The 22,196-nt window shown below is 46.8% G+C and overlaps 1 long non-coding RNA gene and 2 pseudogenes across 1 annotated transcript; 1 reads left to right on the forward strand and 2 right to left on the reverse strand.

Annotated features, from left to right (window-relative positions):
- Positions 1 to 9,076: 9,076 nt before the first annotated feature.
- LOC125520458 lies at positions 9,077 to 10,564 on the reverse strand. Its single transcript, XR_007288684.1, has 2 exons — positions 10,127 to 10,564; positions 9,077 to 9,954 (listed from the first exon to the last, which is right to left on the reverse strand). It is a non-coding gene; the product is annotated as an uncharacterized LOC125520458 (long non-coding RNA).
- A 4,297-nt stretch (positions 10,565 to 14,861) lies between these two features.
- LOC125520456 lies at positions 14,862 to 16,079 on the reverse strand (annotated as a pseudogene).
- Positions 16,080 to 16,082: 3 nt separating this feature from the next.
- LOC125519411 lies at positions 16,083 to 16,838 on the forward strand (annotated as a pseudogene).
- Positions 16,839 to 22,196: the final 5,358 nt, after the last annotated feature.

Genomic DNA, 22,196 nt, shown 5'->3' on the forward strand with positions numbered 1-22,196 from the left:
ATGATGTAGTTATGCTTAAATTTGTTGCAAAATCATGCCTCTTCTGCACATGCTCATCTTACAAATTATTAATATCTCTTAGCCATCTATATATCCATAAAAACATGCTCATCATAACGTTGGAGGTGTTCGGGCTGAACCATTTTGGCACCACCTTCAACACGGTGACCACAAGGTGAGCTTGCATGCGCTGGTAAGCAATGCTTTGCATTCTCTTTTCTGATCATTGCCATGTGTCTGTGTCTTCGGATCTGCTGTAGCATTTGTATACTTCATCAGAACAAGCAAGTTTTATAGACGAGTTATATACGCTAGACTGCTGTCTTTTGTTTTGTAAACGACGCTCTGTTTTTGTTCTGTTCTTACAACAATATCATGTTACATTTGGTCAGGGCTGAAAGAATGCAGAATTGGGTTGCTTAATTAGTTAATTAATTAATTAATGCAGGTTCCAGGGATGAATCCCTTCTCCCCCTCTCGCCCGAGGCGCTCTCCGTCCACCCCCCCCCCCCCCTCCCCCCCCCCCCCCCCCCCCGCGGCCCGGGCGTCTTCCCCTCCCCTTGCTGATGCGACCCTCCCCCTTTCCCCTGCCCGCGTAACGGTGTTGTCTTCCCCTCCTCCCTCTCCTCTACCCGCGTTGGGATCTCGCTTTTGGGCTCTCGCCTCCGTTGAGGATGAGCCGTGGTCTGCTCCTCCCTCCCCGCGCTGCTCGCCGGCGGATCCGGGGCGACCGTTGGCCCTTCCTCCTGCGCCCCGTCCCCGTAAGTTTGCTCCTGGTGGGAGGGGACGGCCTCTGGCGGCTGCGGAGCCCGATGTTGGCTGGATCCGGGTTTCTCGTCGTCGGTGCAAGTTCGGTTTGTGCTCGGCTGCCTCTTCTGGTTCGGGGATTCTGGGCGCCGCCCTTGATGGGGAGCTTGGTGGCTCCCCGTCATCCTCTTCCTCCGGTGGTGCTACCCCGTCTGCCGCGCCGCCAGCGGCGGTGCTCCCGGGGCGGTTGGTGCCGCCGATGCTGCTTGACCTAGATCTGGTGGCCGCTCCGTTGGCTAGTGGGCCGCTGGATGGGCCCTCTGGTGGGCTTGTTGGGCCTCTCGCTGCTCTCCCACCAGGTGGGCCCTCTCTTCCCCCTCTCTCGTCCATCGTCGATTTTCCCCCTCTAGTATCTACTGGCCCAGTTAGGATACCCGCTGTGTTGCCTCCTCCCCCCTCTTCGTTGGCCCATTCAACCCACCGGGCCTAGGTGGGCACGGCTTCGACCGGCTACTTATGGATCCATAGTGGCTCATTCCCCCCTGTGCTAGGGTTTCCGGCTTCCGCTGCAGATTTGCGCCGCCACTGCTTTCCCATCCGCCATCTCGTCAGATCTAGCCCTCCTCCTCCCCTTCTCCTCTCCTTTGTTGCGGTGCTCTCCATGGACAAATCTCGGGGCTCGTCGTGCGAGGCCGTGTCGGGCAGTAAGTGGCCGCGCGAGGCGTCGCCTGCGTCGGCGGTGGATCTGGAGCTCGAGGCTGAGCTCCGCTCCAAGCTGGAGGCGGAGCAGGCGGCTCGGGACCGTGCGGCCTGGGCTGCGGGTCCGGAGTGGTCGCAGCGCTCGGAGTGGGGACGCGCCCCTGGTTCTGGCCCTCTGCATCCTGGGTCTGGTCCTTCTCCTTCTCCTGTGGTGGATCCATGGGAGGCGGCGGCAGCCTCTGGTGGTGGGGATTCTTCCTCTTCGGGCTCCTTGCCTGTGCCTGGCGCGGGGCGCGGGGCGCCTGCCCCGGGGCGTTTCCCCCCTCCTCCTCGTCCGGCTGGTGCGGGCGTGGGGTCCCGTCCGCCGCCTCGGTCCTTCATGAGGGCGGCGCGGCGCCCCTCCGGCCCCCTCCCGGGATCTTCCTCCCCTCCGGTGGTGGGGGACGGGGTCCTGCCTCCTCCTCCTCCCCTCCTGCATCCCCGCCCCTCATCTGCCTCCAACAGCAACTCTTCGATGCTCACCTACTTCGCCTTCCACAAGCCCAACCACTTCCAATCTCGCTATACCAACCCCCCGTTTTGCCTGATTTGCCGATCTGAGGGGCACCTCACGGTCAACTGCTCTAATAGACTGAAACCTCCCTCGCTTCTCCAGTTTGGCACTGGCCTCCCTGGCTGTGCCTTCTTTAATTTTGATTCTGATCTGCCTACTCTGGAGGTGGCCCCCTCGCTTTCAAATGTTGCTATTGTTTCGGTGAAGGACCAGAAGATCTCTCCCCAGACCTTACTCGAGGGGCTCCGGATCTGGGATGAGGCTGGATGGGATTGGCAAGTGGCCCAGATTTCTGATAATGAGTTTTCAGTTGTGTTCCCTTCCAAGGAGTGTCTGTGGATGATTGCTTCCTGTACTAGCTTTACCCTTCCCCTCAACCAACTGGTCGTCTCAGTCAAGCTGGCATCTTGCAATGGTACGGCGGTTGGCCCTCTTTCTCAGGTCTGGGTTCTAATTGATGATTTACCAGCTGGACTCCGCTCGTCTGCCTTTCTCATGGCGGTGGGGGTTCTTATTGGGAAGCCCGTGGAGGTGGATCTGGAATCTCTGAACAAGGTTGGCCCCGCTAGGATGAAGATTTGGTGTCTGGATCCGGGTCGTGTTCATGGTTCGGTCGACGTTTTCCCCTCTCCCAACGGTATCAGGCTCAGGGTGCGGGTGGAGGGGGCGGCTGCCTATCAACCCCCTCCTCCCCCTTCTCCTCCTTCTAATCCCACGGATAAACACGATAAGGATGGGGATGGATCGATGGGTGGTAACAACCAGAGTGATGGCTCCAATCTCCGTTTCACCCAATCTGAATGGGATGGCTTGGCTGAGTCTGAAAGGGAATTGTTCCAGTCTCAAGCTCCCTCTGGTGCTGCCCCTCAGGAGGCTTTGGCAATCCCTCCTACTGATTCCATGGTGGATGCTCCTGATGATGCTTCTCTGAAGATTCCGCCTGTGTTGGCTTCCCCTATGTCTGGTGCTTGCTCCAACCTCCCGGCTCGCCCGATCACCCCCACCCGCTCCGGGATTGAGGATCTGCCTGCCTTCCCTGAGCGTGATGCAGTGGGTGCCCAGTCTCAGCGGAAGAAGAAATCCTTGGTGCGCAAATTCTCAGCTAAGAGCAGGAATACTCTGGGCTCTAAACAATCCACTGCCGGTGTCTGCCGTCGTCTCGACAAGGATCTCGGGTCCATGTCTCGCTCTGGTCCATCTTCGGCTTCCCCCTTGCCGCGGGCGCAGGCGATTCGGTCGCCGGCGTCTACGGCTCGCAAAGGCCGGAGGGTGGCCAACTCGGGTGGATCTGTTCTGGAGCGGGCGGAAAAGCGGGCTACCGCGAAGGATCTTCCTACCCCAGGTACGCATCCCACTCATTCCGTTGGTTCTTCTCCGGTTCGCCTGGTTTTACCTACTCTCTCGGATAATCATCTTTTTAAAGTCATGTCGGATGTGGGAGTGATGGTTGATCCTAATGTTTGTTCTCCTAGTTCTCTTCTTGCAATTATTCGGGCTAACGAGGCGGCTCAGGCGGCCATTGCTAAACCTAAAGAGGTCGTTGCCTCCGACGCTACTGTTTCTATCAATCCTTTGGGTCCGGAGGCGGGTGTGGGTGCTGGTTGTGGCCAGCCCCAGCCCTGTTCCTCCAGGAGGGGCACTTCTAAAAGAGTTAAAACATGCGCGGCTCCTAGCAGGTCTAGTCTCCGCATTAAGAATCTTTCATATAAATGAAAGCCTTATTTTGGAATATTAGAGGGTTCGGCGCTAGGGGGCGTCGTGACCAAATAAAAGATATGATCCGCTCGAGCCATATCGACTTCGTGGGGTTGGTCGAAACTTTTAAGGAATCCTTTTCCCCTAATGAACTTTCTGCCATCGTGGGTATGGATAGATTTGATTGGCATGTATTACCTTCCTCGGGCCACTCGGGTGGGATCTTGATAGGCTCAAATAAGGACATTTTCGATGTTGTTGCCTATGACCATGGGATCTTTTGGGTTAGTGTTGTACTCTGTCTTAAAGCGCTGAATACTCTAATGGAGGTAATCGTGGTATATGGGCCTGCTGACCACTCTATTGCTCCTTTGTTTCTTAACGAACTCTCTATGAAGATCGAATCCTGTAACCTCCCGATGGTTATCGGGGGTGATTTTAATCTCCTTCGCTACCCTTCTGATAAAAGCAACAATATTTTCTCTTGGCCTTTGGCGAATGCTTTTAACGAGTTTATTAGCTCCAATGCTATTCGTGAACCTCCCCGGGTTGGAGCCCGCTTTACTTGGTCCAATCACCAGGCTAACCCTATTAGATCTGTTCTGGATAGAGTTTTCATATGTCCTAGGTGGGACTCCCTCTTTCCTAGGGCTTCCCTTGGTGCCAAATGTATTGTTGGTTCTGACCATAGCCCTCTAATTGTTGACGACGGCTCTGTTAACCTTAGACCCCCGGCCAGATTTCAATTTGATGCCTCTCGGCTACTCGTTGATGGTTTTTGTGATATGTTAGCCGTGAAGATATCCCACCTGCTCTCCTCTAATTCGCGCTCTTTCGGTCCTCTGGATGATTGGCACTCTTGCTCCTACAATCTGCGTAAGTTTCTTAGAGGCTGGTCTCGCAATCGTGTGGCGGAGGAGCGCCGCTCCAAAGATTTTCTCGAGACCCAAATCTCGGCCCTAGACTTGACTGCCGACTCTGCTGGACTCTTCGAGGATGGGTGGTCTGTGAGGTATATGTTGGGGAACGTAGCAATAATTCAAAATTTTCTACGTATCACCAAGATCAATCTATGGAGTCATCTAGCAACGAGGGAGGAGTGGATCTACATACCCTTGTAGATCGCGCGCGGAAGCGTTCAAGAGAACGGGGTTGATGGAGTCGTACTCGTCGTGATCCAAATCACCGATGATCCTAGCGCCGAACGGACGGCACCTCCGCGTTCAACACACGTACGGAGCAGCGACGTCTCCTCCTTCTTGATCCAGCAAGGGGGGAGGAGATTTTGAGGAAGATGGCTCCAGCAGCAGCACGACGGCGTGGTGGTGGTGGAGCTGCAGTACTCCGGTAGGGCTTCGCCAAGCTCTATGGAGGAGGAGGAGGTGTTGGAGAGGGAGAGGGAGGCACCAAAAGGCGTGGGGTGAGAGGCCCTCCTTCCTCAACTACATATAGGGAGCCTGGGGGGCGCCGGCCCTAGGAGATCCAATCTCCTAGGGGGCGGCGGCCAAGGGAGGAATCCCTCCTCCCCAAGGCACCTAGGGGGTGCCTTCCCCCTTTGGGACTCTTCCCCTTTTTTTTCTCTTGGCGCATGGGCCCCTTGGGGCTGGTGCCCTTGGCCCATATAGGCCAAGGCGCACCCCCTACAGCCCATGTGGCCCCCCGGGGCAGGTGGCCCCACCCGGTGGACCCCCGGGACCCTTCCGGTGGTCCCGGTACAATACCGGTGACCCCGAAACTTGTCCTGATAGCCGAAATAGCACTTCCTATATATAATTCTTTACCTCCGGACCATTCCGGAACTCCTCGTGACGTCCGGGATCTCATCCGGGACTCCGAAAAACATTCGGGTTACTGCATATACATATCCCTACAACCCTAGCGTCACCGAACCTTAAGTGTGTAGACCCTACGGGTTCGGGAGACATGTAGACATGACCGAGATCGCTCTTCGGTCAATAACCAACAACGGGATCTGGATACCCATGTTGGCTCCCACATTCTCCTCGATGATCTCATCGGATGAACCACGATGTCGAGGATTCAATCAATCCCGTATACAATTCCCTTTGTCTAGCGGTACGATACTTGCCCGAGATTCGATCGTCGGTATCCCGATACCTTGTTCAATCTCGTTACCGGCAAGTCTCTTTACTCGTTTCGTAACACATCATCCCGTGATCAACTCCTTGATCACATTGTGCACATTATGATGATGTCCTACCGAGTGGGCCCAGAGATACCTCTCCGTTTACACGGAGTGACAAATCCCAGTCTCGATTCGTGCCAACCCAACAGACACTTTCGGAGATACCTGTAGTGTACCTTTATAGCCACCCAGTTACGTTGTGACGTTTGGCACACCCAAAGCACTCCTACGGTATCCGGAAGTTGCACAATCTCATGGTCTAAGGAAATGATACTTGACATTAGAAAAGCTTTAGCATACGAACTACATGATCTTGTGCTAGGCTTAGGATTGGGTCTTTGTCCATCACAACATTCTCCTAATGATGTGATCCCGTTATCAATGACATCCAATGTCCATGGTCAGGAAACCGTAACCATCTATTGATCAATGAGCTAGTCAACTAGAGGCTCACTAGGGACACAGTGTTGTCTATGTATCCACACATGTATCTGAGTTTCCTATCAATACAATTCTAGCATGGATAATAAATGATTATCATGAACAAGGAAATATAATAATAACCAATTTATTATTGCCTCTAGGGCATATTTCCAATAGTATAACCTCGAGGCTGCCTTACTGCAGTTGCACCATCAGGCTGAGGTGTATTGGCGTCAGCGGGGTACGCTCAATTGGACGCTTAAAGGCGATTCCCCCACTGCCTATTTTTTTGCCATAGTGGGAGGAGGAACCATGCTAGATGGAACCCTCGTTGGTTTTTTTTCTTTCCTACTCATTCAAAGACAATATGATGTGGCATGGCATCGGCCGGCGGTCAGGCAACGACTGTGTGAAGAACAAAATGAGAGTTCACGAGAGGAGAGGGCTCGAGCGAGAAGAAGGGGGGTGGGAGTGAGTAGGGGTTTGACCCTATAACGATTCGTTCGGTTTTGACGAAAACATTTCGGTCTATCACCTTATAACGGAGCCTGCGCGTGAATAGTTATGCTACGTCACCATTTGCAGGTCCCAACTGTAATAGTCACGCTCAAAATGGTCTAAGCCACCAACCAGTTTTTTCTAGAAAAAAATAGGTGCAGAATTTCAATGTTGGCACAAAACTGTAAACATGTGTTTCCTGCAAACCAAGCATTCTTTGTCGATGGTTTTTGCTATTCACTCCCCTAGTAGGGGTTGCAACTTTCATTGGCATTGTTGGTGAAGAGGCGGTGTTGGCGGTTCTTGACGGTGCCAGAGCGGCCCTCGCCGAGGGCGAAAGGAAAGTAGGAGTCCCAGAGAAGTCGTCAATGACCTCCACATGGTGATCCCAGAGAAGTCGTCAATGACCTCCACATGATGGTCCCAGAGAAGTCGTCAACGACCTCCTCGTGGTCGTCAACATGGTCATCAACAAAGACCCTGAGGTTCTTCTGTCTTTGCCGAGCTCAGCCTTGAGCTTGTCTGTGGCGCGGACGCAGGCATCGCTGAGGTAGGCTTCAACGGTGGGGAAGAAGTCGCTACGCTGGAAGCGCTCAGTACCGTACTCGGAGATGGTGATCTAGAGGTAGGGGTTGAAGCAGGCGGCGAGCTTGGCGGCCAAGCTGGTGAGGTCGAGGCGGAAGATTGGGGGGCACGTAGTTCTACACCATGGACCAGAGGAAGATGACGGTCGCCACCGCCAATCTGAGCCACGCCCACCTCTCGACCACCGCCGCCGCCATTTACATTCCTAAGGGTAACCCGCGCATTTGTGCGGCTAGATTTGTTTTACCGTTATAAAAATATGTTTTACATATTCTTTTTTCAAAGTTAATGTGTTCAGATACCATTATATTCACATAGGTTATAGAAAATTTTATAGCAAAAAAAATCCTATTTAGCGACCTAGAATGATTTTTTAGTGTTCCTCAACCTCAGCCAGTTATTCTCCTCCAGACTAAGTATTATCTGATTAATTGTTTATAGCCTTAGTTCTATACCATCAAAAATAAAATAATTAAATATAGCTAACATACCTGGTGACAAAATTATTGTACTCCATCTGACTCCAGAAGAAGAAGGCCCATAAAGTTTATCTATAGTCAAGCGGTGTAAAGTGGACCACCTTTGTAGGAAAAACTATCAATAACTATAATACTAAAGAATATATTTACCCTAAAATAGTAATATTAAAAAATATTATTATGTATTTACTGATACTAATTTGGCATTCAATTTCTGGATAATTTTTTTCTAGAAATTCGGTCAAAATTTGCACGGTTTGACTTGTTTGTCTTTATTCCTTCTTATTTGGTCATTAGTGCATATCTAAAACTAAAGAGTTTAGAAATTGTCCAGTGATGATTAAGCATTAGTATTGATGGCTTACATCTAACCTTATTTTAGTTTACTCAATCCGTCTCATCATTGATCATGATGTAGTTATGCTTAAATTTGTTGCAAAATCATGCCTCTTCTGCACATGCTCATCTTACAAATTATTAATATCTCTTAGCCATCTATATATCCATAAAAACATGCTCATCATAACGTTGGAGGTGTTCGGGCTGAACCATTTTGGCACCACCTTCAACACGGTGACCACAAGGTGAGCTTGCATGCGCTGGTAAGCAATGCTTTGCATTCTCTTTTCTGATCATTGCCATGTGTCTGTGTCTTCGGATCTGCTGTAGCATTTGTATACTTCATCAGAACAAGCAAGTTTTATAGACGAGTTATATACGCTAGACTGCTGTCTTTTGTTTTGTAAACGACGCTCTGTTTTTGTTCTGTTCTTACAACAATATCATGTTACATTTGGTCAGGGCTGAAAGAATGCAGAATTGGGTTGCTTAATTAGTTAATTAATTAATGAACAGGCCAATTCAGATTTGGGTTGCTTAATTAACTCTAGGAGCAGGATAAATTCTGATTGCTAATTGCATATTGTCACTGTCATGCGTAGTGGCCTCATTGGGTTGGTGAAATGGTAATGAAGCCCGCATGATACCATGTTTATTTTTTAATTCCCTGAAAAAACTTGTAGCCTTTTGGTGTAGGTAAAGCGTTTTTACAGTAGCATTTTGTATTGTTGCACGCTTTATATGCAGCAGCATTACAAGTGAGAGAAGAAAGAAATATTGTTTCAGTTGAAACATGCATTGTTTTTCTCTCTCCAACCATTGCATTTTTGTTTTGTAAGGGCATGTACAATAGTTAATAAAATAGTCTTATCTTAAGTCTTGCATGTAATTTAGAAATGACAAAAAAAGACGTCTACAATGAGTCATGTCTTAGCCTTATCTTGAACAACTAGTTATGCCTAAAAACATGGTAAGACATATTGTGCTAAGAGATCATCTCTTGTCTTCTCTTAAATAAGAAGACAAACCTTTTCTTATGAGTTCTCTCTGTTAGGATGATCTCCACCATGTGGGCCCAACAGCCCACCGGGCCCTTAGATCCGCGCCCTGATCGGGGGTGCTCAACCCACTATGGGTGACGGCCCCTGTCACCTGCATTATATAAAAAGGTGGGGGCCGGCGGCTCGCTTCACGAGGTTTGTCGCAGCGCCGTACACCCCACCTAATCCCCTACCGATCTAGGGTTAGTGCAGTGCTGATGGGAAGCACCGTCACCACTTCGCCCACTAATCTCTGCCATCACCGGCCACTGTCGCCATGCCCGGCACCGGTGGCTCCTCGAGCCACAAGGAAAGGTAATACCTATCGCCACTACCGGAATCCCCATGCCCACTGGATCAATAGACACTATCAATGGTATCAGCCCAGGTTGGCGTTGTGGATTTTTGGTAGCAACAGAAAACCTCCCCTCCCCAAAGAACCCTAACAGGGCAGAGAAAAGCAAACAAAAGAACAGAAAAGTACACCGGAGAAGGCCTTGGGCCGCCGGCAAAGTGCGCCGCCACTCGGCCGCGCCTGTTCCTCTTGATCCCCACACGCATCGGCAAGCCGAGGTGCGGGGACGAAGAACCAACCCCACACGGGGCAAAGGGCACCACCACCAAGCCGTTTGACGGCGGCGCGTTCACCCTCGAGGTGCTCGCGCACGCCGGCAAGGGGGTCAGCGGGGGCGCCGTCTTACATCGCCGGCCAGCTCGACGCCATCGCCGGCCAGCTCGACGCCGTCGCTGCTGCGTACAGAGATGACTAAGATGAGGAGCGGCGCGACGGATTAGAGAAAGAAAAGGAACAAGGAGGGGAACGGGAAAGAGCTCGCGCGGCGCGGCGGCTGTCGACGCCGTCACCGACAGCCGGCACGACGCAGCAGCCGAGCGGCCGGAGAGAGACGTGTGCGAGACGAACAGAGGAAAGGGAAGCAGAAAGGGGGCCAGCGCGGCTCGCGCGACGCGGTGGCCCAACGCGGTCGCCGGCGGCCGGCGAGGCCTGACCCTGCCGCCGGCGTGGCCATGAGCGGAGAGGCGAGCGGCGCGTGCTGGGAGAGGAATACGCTAGGGTTTGATCGGGGCGACAGGTCGCTTCGTTTTGATCCAGCGAGATGCACGCTGGATCGTCCGATCGGACTTGACGGCCACGATTGAAAACCTAGTTTGGCGCTGGGCCTATCGGGCCGAAAGAGGAGATGAGCGCTGCCTCGTGTTGGGCTGTGGTTGGCTCGCGCGGCGCGGCAGGCCATGGGCCGGTTTTAAGCCCCACTGCGCTGAAATTTTTTCTTTTTTGTTATTTGTCCAGTTTTGGGCAAATTTCACATAGTATTTTCTTTTCAAATTTAATCCATAGAAACTTTGTTTAGAAAATAGCAAAGTAAACAGAAAAAGTTTCTGAAAATAGAAAATTTTCAGAAAAATTAATATTCATCTATTTTCAGAAAAATTAATATTCATGAATTTTACAAAGAAAATAATAAAGTTCATGTTTTTTTTGGTCAAAGAAAAGAAAAGTTTCTGTAAAGAGAGAAAAAAAATTCATGAATTTTATTCATATCACTGTGAAAGATTAAATTGTTGCTTCTCTAATTCAATTTTGAATCAATCGGTTAAAATTGCTTAGAGAGTAAAAGTCTACAGAATTGTTTCTGAATAGAATATTGTAAAGTTTCTGATGCAAAGTAAAAATTTTATTCTTCAAATTAAATTGGAACCAACGGGAAAATTTAATTGGAAGAACTGTTCTTAGCCATGTTTTTCCCATGTGACAAAAGAAAGATATTTGTTTTAAAGTGAAAATATGGTATTGTTATTTTCTGACCAACGTTGATGATAACAGTATTATAATTCTATGAGTCCTATGTTCAAAGCTTAAATCTCTGATAAATTTTGTATGAAAGTGATCAATTTTCAAAGAACAGATAAAGATCAAGAAATGCTCTTGAGCTAGAGAAATGTATATTTCTTATTCCCGCTGCAATAAAGTTGATGATGATGATTATTTCTGAGCAAAGTAGTTTAATAGAAATACTATAATCACATTATTTATGAGTTATATGCATTATTTTCATTTCTGCCCAACGGTGATATGGAATTAATGTAGAAGAATGAGTTTTATTCTAATTCTACCACAACAATGATTTAGAGTATAAAAGGGAAGTTTTGCAAAAGTTTAATGTGCATATTTTTTAACCAGACCAACGTAGGGTTATTTTTATGCTCATTATTGTTGATTATTTGCTAAGTTTTCTTAGACTAAAAGTTTTCCATACTTTCATTCGTGAAAGCGAATGGCTGGGTACTTGTGACCCGAAAGATGACCAAGAAAGGTCATAACGTGAGATAGTATGTTCTCTCTAAAGAATGGTTTCAAAAGAAAAGAGATAGATCATTGAGAGTCTTGGTTGACGAATATCTTTCATGTACTCTCTATTATTTGAAATAAAACAAGCAACATGCATGTTTAATTTGACCAACGTCGGATCAAGCATGTGTGTCAAGGAGCATTCGGATTTATTTATAAATTTGATGATTGAATATGCAGTCAAAAGAGCCAATTCTGGCATTTATGTCCCTTATAGGGAATTACCCGCATAGCGGGAAAACATGATTATGATAAAACCCGCATGGCAGGGAAAGTCTGGGAAAATCCCTGCGTAACCCGTATGACGGCAGAAATTTTCTCAGACTTATTCTGTATGACAGGAGAAAGACATGATGACTCATGTGATTTTAATGTGTCCCACTCTGGGAGAAAAGTATGGAGTAGCTATTATGCTTTCCTAGTATCAACCGTACTTCCTATGTGTAACGGTAATTAAGCACTCAATAAATCCGAAGAGAATATAAGTTACAGACGAAACTAAAGATAAGAATCGTATGCAAGTGTGACTTGCAAAAGTACTAATGATAAAGAACTCTGTTGAGTTTCTGAAATGGAATGAGGAAAAAGTACTCCCATACTAGTTAAAAGATAACTTCATTTTGTATGAAGAGATAACTTCATTTCGTATGAAGTAATCTGATGAATGAAGTAGATAATCGAAGTTTCCTCAATTCACAAGAGTTATCAATGGTTTTCGAAATTGTGGCAGAAAAGTTCTTGCCACATTTCGAGGGGGAGAAAGATATATGAGATAAATTAAGAATGATGAAACTCCCCTATACTTTAGATAATGTGATGAAGAATGTGATCGTCTGGGGGAGTACGACGGTCATATTAATACCCCTAAAGAAAAGAAATAGTTGTATTTCTGGATCTTTTACAGTTCCGAAAGCAGAGTAAGGAATACTAAGACGGTGCTTAAAGTGCCATAAAGAAGAAAGTTTTAACAGAATAAACCCAAATTATAAAGTTTAAAGATACGCCATTTTTAGTGAAGATGGAGTAATCTGGGGGAGCATGTTGTATGACCTATACAACACATGTTGGGATGAATGAGTAAACATGGATCTTGTGATACAGGTCCCTGTAAAACCTATTGCCTCTTGGAAATGAAAGACTATAGAATTAGTTTGCCTCTTGCAATGACAGAGCAACAACATCCCCATATGAACCCCATATGAAAGAAGTGCCAGTACCTGAGACATTGATGGTCTCAAGGAATGAGAAAATCAGATACTTCTGATTACTATAAAGTCTATGTTAGTGAAATTCAAATGGAGGTTGATCCCACCTCATTTAAAGTGCTCATTCGAGCTTAAAGAGACTATGTGAGATGAAATAAAATTGGTGAATCCCAACGATGTTTGGGACTCATAAGTAATTTCCAATGGAGCATAAACAGTAGGCTGTAAAGGGTCTACAAGGTCAATGTGACTCCAAAGGAAATATGTAAAGGTGTAAAACACGACTTAAATCGAAAGGTTTTTGCGCGTTTTGCACTGAATAGATTACAATGAGTGTTGGTAGCACATCATGATCTGAGTTACATCAGATGAAAGTAAAGAACACAGGGGATACTACCTGAAGAAGTCTTTTATGGACTAAAGCAATCAAATGTTGGTTTGGGTTAACGAAAATGAGAGGACCATTGTATTCGTGCAAAGTTATAGAATGGGAAATTCATTTCTAATCCTGTGCATGTGGATGACATCCTACTTGCTAGTGGTGATGTGAACCTACTGCAGAAGGAGAAAAGAAGTTCTTGTCCTCAAAGTTTAAAAGAATGTTCTCGGTAGAGTGTCTCTCGTTATAAGTATTGAGATTCACAAAGAAAAGAATAAAAGGGGGTATTAGGGATGTCGAATGGACATGCTAAGAAAGGCCTCTAAAGTATGCATGCGAGAAAACCTACGCATGTTCTTATAGTCAAGGGTAATGGAACTGGAAACTATGGTGTTCCAAGAGTTGATGAGAAAAGATTGAAAATGGATATGGTACCATGTGCTTCAGCTGTTGGAAGCTCAATATATTACCCTGACACAATTCACGTATCCGGGTTGTTTTGGCAATGTCCAGTCCATATATAGATCAATGGAATGGAGTCAAAGATATCGGCCTCATGCTGAAAGAAATAAGTGCTCTAAAAAGATTGTGAGTACAAAGACAAGACTTGTGAAATGTATAGCAAAATCCATAATTGTCGCTAACTTTCACACTTGGAGGTTTTTGTGTGGAAAAGCTCCAAAGAATGAAACAATTATCATCAATGTGATGCAAAGATATTTTATAGCTTGATATGAGGCTGAGGGACAGGCAAAATGGTTAAGGAGACCTGTACCCGGAGTAGATAATGGTTGACAACAGCGATAACCATTTTAAGTTTTTCGGTCCTATGACAACGAGTCAAGTGTTGATGCCGAACACATTGACACAGAGTTATGCGTTGTAAAGGAGAAAGTCCGGAATTATGTAGAAATGCTTGAAGCATAAAAGCAACAGACAAGTGTTTGCAGATCTGCTTATTAAAGGCTTACCGCCCAGTGTGTTCGGAGAATACACAGTCGACATGGGTTTTATGGTATAGTCTAAAATTTCCGGACAATAAAAGGACCCAAGGTTAAAGAATTTATTTCAAAACAGAGAGGTACGTTGTGGTTGTCTGATTCTATCGGCAATTGAGCTGTGACGATGAAACATGTTCTATGTATTGATCTGTTATGAAACGAGTAAAGTAAAAGTATACGGTCAAAAGTAAAAGTTGAGATCAAGGAGGAGAATGTTAGGATGATTTCCACCGTGTGGGCCCAACGGCCCACCGGGCCCTTAGATCCGCGCCCTGATCGGGGGCGCTCAACCCACTATGGGTGACGGGCCCCTGTCACCTGCACTATATAAAGAGGTGGGGGCCGGCGGCTCGCTTGACGAGGTTTGTCGCAGCGCCGTACACCCCACCTAATCCCCTACCGATCTAGGGTTAGTGCAGTGCTGATGGGAAGCACCGTCACCACTTCGCCCACTAATCTCTGCCATCACCGGCCACCGTCGCCATGCCCGGCACCGGTGGCTCCTCGAGCCACAAGGAAAGGTAATACCTATCGCCACTACCGGAATCCCCATGCCCACTGGATCAATAGACACTATCACTCTCTCCTCCACCTCATCATTTATCCTACATGGCACTCCTAAGATAGCATCATTTTACATGCTCTAAGGGAGCACCAGTGAACAAGCTCACTCTTTTTCCTTGGCTTCTTGGCGTGATGTCACTTCACTTGTCACCTTGCTTAATATCCCCATTGGCTGCCTCTCGTGCTTTATGCTTCTCTTTGTCTTCCTCCTTGGCTTTCTTCACCTCTGTCTCCTCTTTCTCCTTGGCTTTCTTCGCTTGAGCCTCCTCTGCCTCCTTCACCTTGGTCGCCGCCGCTTCCCCCTTGGCCTGCTTGACCACCTTGATGAGGCCTATCAAGCACACGTTGGGGTCCCTCCTTTTCTTCTTTGACATGGGCATCAGGTTCTCTGCAACGTCAGCGAGCGACATATCGGTCTCCTCGAGCAGGCGCTGAATTTCCCCCAAACAGCTCGTGCTCAATGACATCTAGGTAGTTCTTGGCGAGTACCTTGAAGCCCTCAAAGCGGCAGTAGGACATCTCGATGTGCTTGTCCATCCTACCCCACCGGATCAGTGCCGGGTCCAGCTTCTCCTTGTGGTTGGTGGTGAAGATGATGATCCGGTCACCTCCGCAAGCAGACCACAACCCATCGATGAAGTTAAGTAGGCCTGAGAGCGTCACCTTGGTGGCATCGTCCTTCTCCTGCTCTATCGGTAGCTTGGGCTTGTCATCGTTGTCGGAGTCCTTGTCGCTTGAGGCCTTCTTGTCCTTGTGGCGTTTTCCTGTGAAGTCGACGGAGCAGTCAATGTCGTAGTCGAGGAAGTTGGCCATGGCGGCGATCATGGTGAACTTACCGGTGCCGGGAGGTCCGTAAAGGAGGTACCCGCGCTTCCATGCCTTGCCGACCTTGGCATAGTATTCCTTGCTCTCCTGGAATGCCACGAGGTCGTCGATGATGGCTTCCTTCTCATCAGGGTGCATGGCGAGCGTGTCAAAGGTGGCGGGGTGCTCGAAGGGGACGTGGCTCCAGACACTTTTGCCCTGGTAGGGGTTAACTGCCACTAGCATTGTTGGTGAAGAGGCGGCGTTGGCGGTTCTTGACAGTGACAACGCGGCCCTCGTCGAGGATGAAAGGAAGGTAGGAGTCAATGACAAGGTCACGATGCCGCCGATGGAAGACGACCCGGTAGAAGCGCCTCTCGTCCCCGCCGGGGTATAAGCTGATGACGTTGGCCTTGGACTGCCTCTTGGAGGTGTACCACCAGATGGTGATCCCAGAGAAGTCGTCAGTGACCTTGCTCCTTGTGGTCGTCGACAAAGACCCGGAGGTTCTTGCTGTCCTTGCCGAGCTCGGCCTTGAGCTTGCGCGCGCGGCCATTGCATTGCTGCTCATGTACTTTGTTGACGTCCACAGCGCTCATCGGCGGTACAACAAGAAGTTCCTTGATGCCTTCTCGCTCATGGCCGTTACTGTTGCTGTTACCTGAAGGTTGTCATAATCTGCGACCAAGTATTAATGATAAGTTCAGCTGGACAGAGTGTTTGCTTCGTGATACTCCTGCTGTTGATCATGTTTCCAGTAGTTTCTTCTGTAAGAGCTCAGAAGACGGAATCGAAACAACGTGAAGAGCCGGCACATATCGTCGCACAAAGAAAATCTGAATGTGGTGCAGGCCCTGTGTAAACTCGACTTTTGGCTGCTCTTCCTTGCGATGGCCTGCGCGATGGGATCGGGGCTAGCCACGGTGAACAACGTCAACCAGATCAGGGGCTCCCATTGACCAGCACCCTGGTGCCGCTCTGGAGCATCTGGAACTTCTCGGGGAGGTTCGGCGCAGGCTACGTCTCCAATCACTTCCTCCAGTCGCGAGGAGTAGGCAGGTCTTTTTCATACCAGCGACGCTTCTGGTCATGGGTGTAGGCCACGCCATCATCTCCTCCGGTTTCCACGCGTAGCTCTACGTCGGCTCTGGTTTCCAAAGGCGCTTCTATGACAAGGAGTCGCCACAAGGTGAGTTTGCCTGCGCCGGTAAGCACTGCTTCGCACTCCCCTTCCTGATTATGGCATGTGTTTGTGTTTCGGATCTGCCGTAGCATTTGTATAGTTCATCAGAACAAAGAAGTTTTATAGGTGATTTTTATACGCCAGACTGCTGTCTTTTGTAGAGAGTAAACGTATATATATGCAAACGACACTCAGTATTATGTTAGCATTTGGTATTATAGCATAATGTACTACTAGTATATAGCAACATTATAATGGCTATTTCTTGTCTGAATTAATAGTCGAGAAGATGAGTGATACATATATTACTAGTAAGCGTGTACGTGCGTTCCACATCAAATTTATGTGGGTATAAGTTTTTTAATTCATTCTTTAGGAAGACCCCTTATTTATGAACAAAAGGAGAAGTACAACCCCATCAATTATCTTTTGAGGATGCCATGTATAGTTCAAGAAGACCATGATGAAATCATAACTATATAGAAAATGTCCCAAATCAATGGCAATCGACTGGATGAACACCTCCACTGCTCATATAAAGGCGTAGCCTATTTAGTCTATTGTATAGTAAAAATGGAATCAAATATCCGATGAACATTCCAGAATGCTTATTTTCCTGGGTGAACTTCAAAGAACATAGAAACATTGTCCACGTGAACGTGGTGTCTATGAAAAGTTGTTACAAAGATATCAAAAAAAAAATAGCAGCCTTTGAAGAACTGAATTAGTTTCCCTCTTGGATTTGGGCTGCTTGTTATCTTCATAATTTGAAGGCTCGACGGCAGCGGTAAAACCACCCATGGGAGTAATAATGACGTGAGCCGGAAGAGTCGGACAGTTTTCAGTCTCTCCTGGAGTGGAACTACAGTTTAGACATACATTATCTATTGTGTATATAGTTGCAGAACATCTAGAAGCTAAAAAAATCAATAAAGCGTTAGATTCACTGTAAGGAATGGAGAGAGGGAATTTAACATTTTCTCTATGACATGGATGTCATGCAAGCAACCCTTTCTCTACCCTAAGCCTAGTTATGACATGAGTTAAACATGTCACCATGCTTCAACATCTTAGCAGTGCAAAAAGGCTACTATTCTAGAATGGTTAGAATATAAGGAAATTGGGCATGAGCACATAAAGGGCTATAAAAATTATTGTTTCGCAAAGCTAACCAGGACTGAAAAAGAACAAACACAAAATTTAGGATGACCAAAGCCATACAAAGACCTTCCTAACTTTGATGAATATACCCTCACGAGAAGAAATCACACTAAAATTAACAACGGATATATAAATAAGTTTAAAAGGCTAAAATGAAGGAAATGCCTAATGTCATGGCGCCTTTAGTTATTCATGTGCATATCCAATAGTAAGCATGATCTAATGAGAGAAGAAAAGTTTCAAAGTTATCAGTTGATACAAAATGTGCAGCAAGAATATATATTTGATAAACTATTCAACAGTAAGTATGATGCATCTTATTAGAGGAAAAGCAACTAAAAATCCTGGTAAATTTAAGAAGAGAGATGTAGCTAAGCTGTGTAGAAAGATCTTACCAGTGCTTGCAAAGGAGTCAATTGCAGTAGCAGTTGTGTAAGAGATGATGCACTGATGATCTCCATCTGCTCATGACTTGAAACCAGCGGCAGAGTATACGGATGAAGTTATCATCAAAGCATGGTTTCAAAACTTGACTACAAGAAAAATGAAGTGATAAGAAATTAATACTAACTGAGCAACGAACTGGAATACATATATATGTATATAATCATCACAACAGTATTCTTCCTGTAGTCACTGCTATCTGACGATGCGGCGCTTCTTCCCGCCGCCGTCGCCTCCCCGGCCGAACCCACAACCATTCATATCCCCTTTTCACATTAATTATCGCTGATGTTGTTCTACAAAGATGACCACAAATTCTGAATATCCCTTCCCCCACTACAGTAATTAAGCGCAAATCAATTATTTCTTCTCATATCTTTTCAGAAATACAACAAAATCCGAGAACGGTTAATATTGAATACATAGAAATCACCAAAGAACGCAAGAGTGGCAGAAGGGGGGTGATGTAACCTCAATCCGACGGAGAAGCCGAGGCACGTGGCAAGGGTGGCGCTGCCGCCCCAGCAGAGGGTGCAGGGCGTTACCACTTGTCCTCACACGCTCATAGCGACCTATCCCATTGGCGCTTCTCCTCTTCGCCTCCATCATTGCCAGAGCAGGCAAGGGAGAAGGGGCTGGGTTCCTACCGCCGCCACCATTAGGACTTAAAAGAGGCTCAAGCATTAAAATGAAAGAGGCTCACCTGGCATAAAATTCACAAACATCTGCTTTGAAGGCTGCATATTCTACCAACTTTCTGTTAGAAGAAAAACAATAGTTTGATATGAGGGAAACTTTGTATGAAATATTTCCAGTATATGTTTACGGTAATCACGTGCCCAAAATAAATCTTACTTTCTTACATGACTGAAAAATAACATATCCAGAAACAACATGAGGGAGAGGAGTTTATCCTTCACTATGTCATATGCAGCCTTCCTAGATTTCCCATCAAACACCCTTGTCGACATGACACATAAACTATCTTCAGAAACAACATGAGAGAGAGAGAGAGAGAGAGAGAGAGAGGTGGTTAAGTTAGCAAATGGTAATAAGAAGGGTAAATCAAGAATCAATGTAGATGAACTGCAGCAGCATCAATCGTTCTGCTTTAACATTACAGTCAACAAAAACAAAAGACGAACTCAAGAATCCTATTTACCTTCCTATGAGCATGCTTCTACACAGGAAGTCAGTAGAATATGCAGCCTTCAAAGCAGATGGAAATAAACATGCAGATTTTGAACAAATCATACAAAGTACACTCTGGAACTATGTCACACTGAAATCTGCAACTGCATATGGAAATAAGGTCACTCTAATCAGGGTACTGAATTTTGACATCGACACGCCATAAATGGACAAAGTATCTTCACAGGAGTACTTTCAGTGAACATGCATCTGTCGTATAATAATGTGAACAAAAGCAATTTTAGTGATCAAATGATGAAAGACCCATAACAGGGTCCGGTGCAACATTACCTCTGAACCGTAGGCGCTGTGAGTAGATCATAGTGGAGAAGGTGTCTTCGTGCTCGGGCAATACATCGCTTCTGGTTGTATTCCGCTCTCTTCTCATCAGACATTCGTGCAAACCAATTTTGACCACTTTTTGGTGTTTGTTCTTGCAGTTTTTCACCTGCTTGATTTGCATTCACATGAGTAGGCGTATTTGTCAGATCTTTAAACGGGGAACGTTCCCCTGATCCTAATGGGGATGCAGGCGGATGATGATCCTTCATCCGTGGCATGTCAAAAAAATAGGGAACATTTTAAATCAGTACAAGCACATAATGATGCTACACCTCTGGATAAATTTAATACAAAGGGATGTGACTGAATTCTTAAATGTTGGTGAAAGTACACATGGATCTTAACTGAAGGTATGCTAAGTTCTCATCTAATATTGAGAAGCTGAATTTTTAAATGTTGCAAACAAGTAACCCTAAAATCTCAAGTCTTGCTTGGATTCAGTGCAAAAAGTAAACTCTCAAGTCTTGCCTGGATAGAGATAAACAAGAAAGGTTTTTGTGTATAAAAAGGTACACGTAAAAAGGTGACAAAAAGGACCTTAGCTGCAGCAAATGTTGATGACTGCCAATGGTCTAAACCAGTAGAAATAAACTATCTGTTGTTAGGGAGAAGGCAAATAAAGAACATATGAATAATCTTAGTGAGATTGCCTGAATTTCAGATATTAGTAGATCATTGAAAACATCCTTGAAAAGTTCACAAGGTATTTTTCTTGCCACTTGAGCAGTCCGTCGTGGTATTGCGGGAAAGTGCAGATTCCAGACAACATTTAAAAGGCAATTTCAGCAACACAATGAATTTTGTCAACTATATTAAGAGCTTATTAAAAATAACTCAAAAATCAGTCTGTAACCCTTTTAATGCTGCGTTTGGCATTGTCGTGGATCATGATAATTCACCTTTTACCGCTAGTTCCATGGCTATTATCCCACAACAATGCTACTTTGGCATTGCGGTGTATGCAGAACGTCGTGCACTAAAACGACCACTCTCGGCCATGAACTATATGGTTATACAGAAAGAGAAGAATCACACGCATCAATTTGTCTTGCGTGGAAGGATCATATACTGGGCCTCATATACCAGGTACTAAATTGACTTTCCTAATGTTACGGACACGTTGACGTTATGATTGTTTTTGTACACACGCTATCTTCTATATCATTGTGTAGTCATTTCATGAAACAAAAATGTAGACGTAGATTGTATTAGCTTTGTCTCATTGCACTAATGACATGTATCTGTATGTGCGTAGGTATCAAAAATCAACCGATCTCTGATTGCATAAGTAACAAACTTGTGGAATGCACGTGTAGCCTAATATAAGCTAGTTCGGCTAGCTCTCTATTGACCCGAATTTAGCAGAAGTTATGATCACACAAAAAACATTTTAGAGTCCGAACAAAAACAATAAGCGACCCAATGCTAATCTGATGGCTAAGGCAAGCGTATGTAGAGTCTGAATCTGAAAATCTAATCCAACTTACCATTACCAATTAAATCAAAAGAACCAAGAATGAGACATTGCACATGCAAGAATGGTTGGTTCCAGAATCTACAAATGTAGACATATATGGAAAGGAAAGCTGCTAGCACAACATGAAGCAACGCTGGTGAAAATTTCATACCCATATTCAAAGAGTGGAAATTTCTATTAAAATTCAGACCTATATTCAAAGAGTGGAAATTTCTTATAATCAAGTCAGCAATGAAATTTCTCTTGTGTGGAAGGAACATATACTGGACCTCATGAGATACCGAGAGAACAGAATCACAAGCATCAATTTGGAGGATCAGAGAGATACAGAGAGATAGAGGGTGAAAGTTGCCTGGCTTGATGGCGAGGGCCTCACCGTATAGATGGCCAACGTCGAAGTGGGGGATAAGAGAGTCGGCGGCGACGGAAGCCGAGTTGAGCGGCGCCGGCGGAGGAGCGGAGGGTCGGCGGCAGATGCCGACTCGACGGGCAGCGACGGGCGATTGGAGCGGCGGCAGAGTGGAGGATCGGTGGGTGGCAACGGCAGCCCATGCTGGCACGTCCGTTGGGCAGCACAGAAGGAGTGGGCGGCAGAGGCTTACTGGAGCGGCGGCGACGGGCGACTGGAGTGGCGGCAGAGTGGAGTATCAACAGGCGGTGGCGGCAGCCCGTGTTGCAGTCGTTCGGCAGCACAGAAGGAGCGGGCGACTCACAAGAGGAGAGGACGGCGGAGTGGCGGCGGCCAAGCTGCGGCTCCGGAGGCGGCGAAGGGCGCGGCGGGGCGGCTCCCGCGGCTGGGGAGGCGGCGACCCGCGGCGGGGACGGGCTCCCGGCGACCTGCGGCGGCTTCCCGTAGCTCCGGCGGCGCGAGGT

Source organism: Triticum urartu, chromosome 7, assembly GCF_003073215.2.
Source record: "Triticum urartu cultivar G1812 chromosome 7, Tu2.1, whole genome shotgun sequence".
Classification (NCBI taxonomy): domain Eukaryota; kingdom Viridiplantae; phylum Streptophyta; class Magnoliopsida; order Poales; family Poaceae; genus Triticum; species Triticum urartu.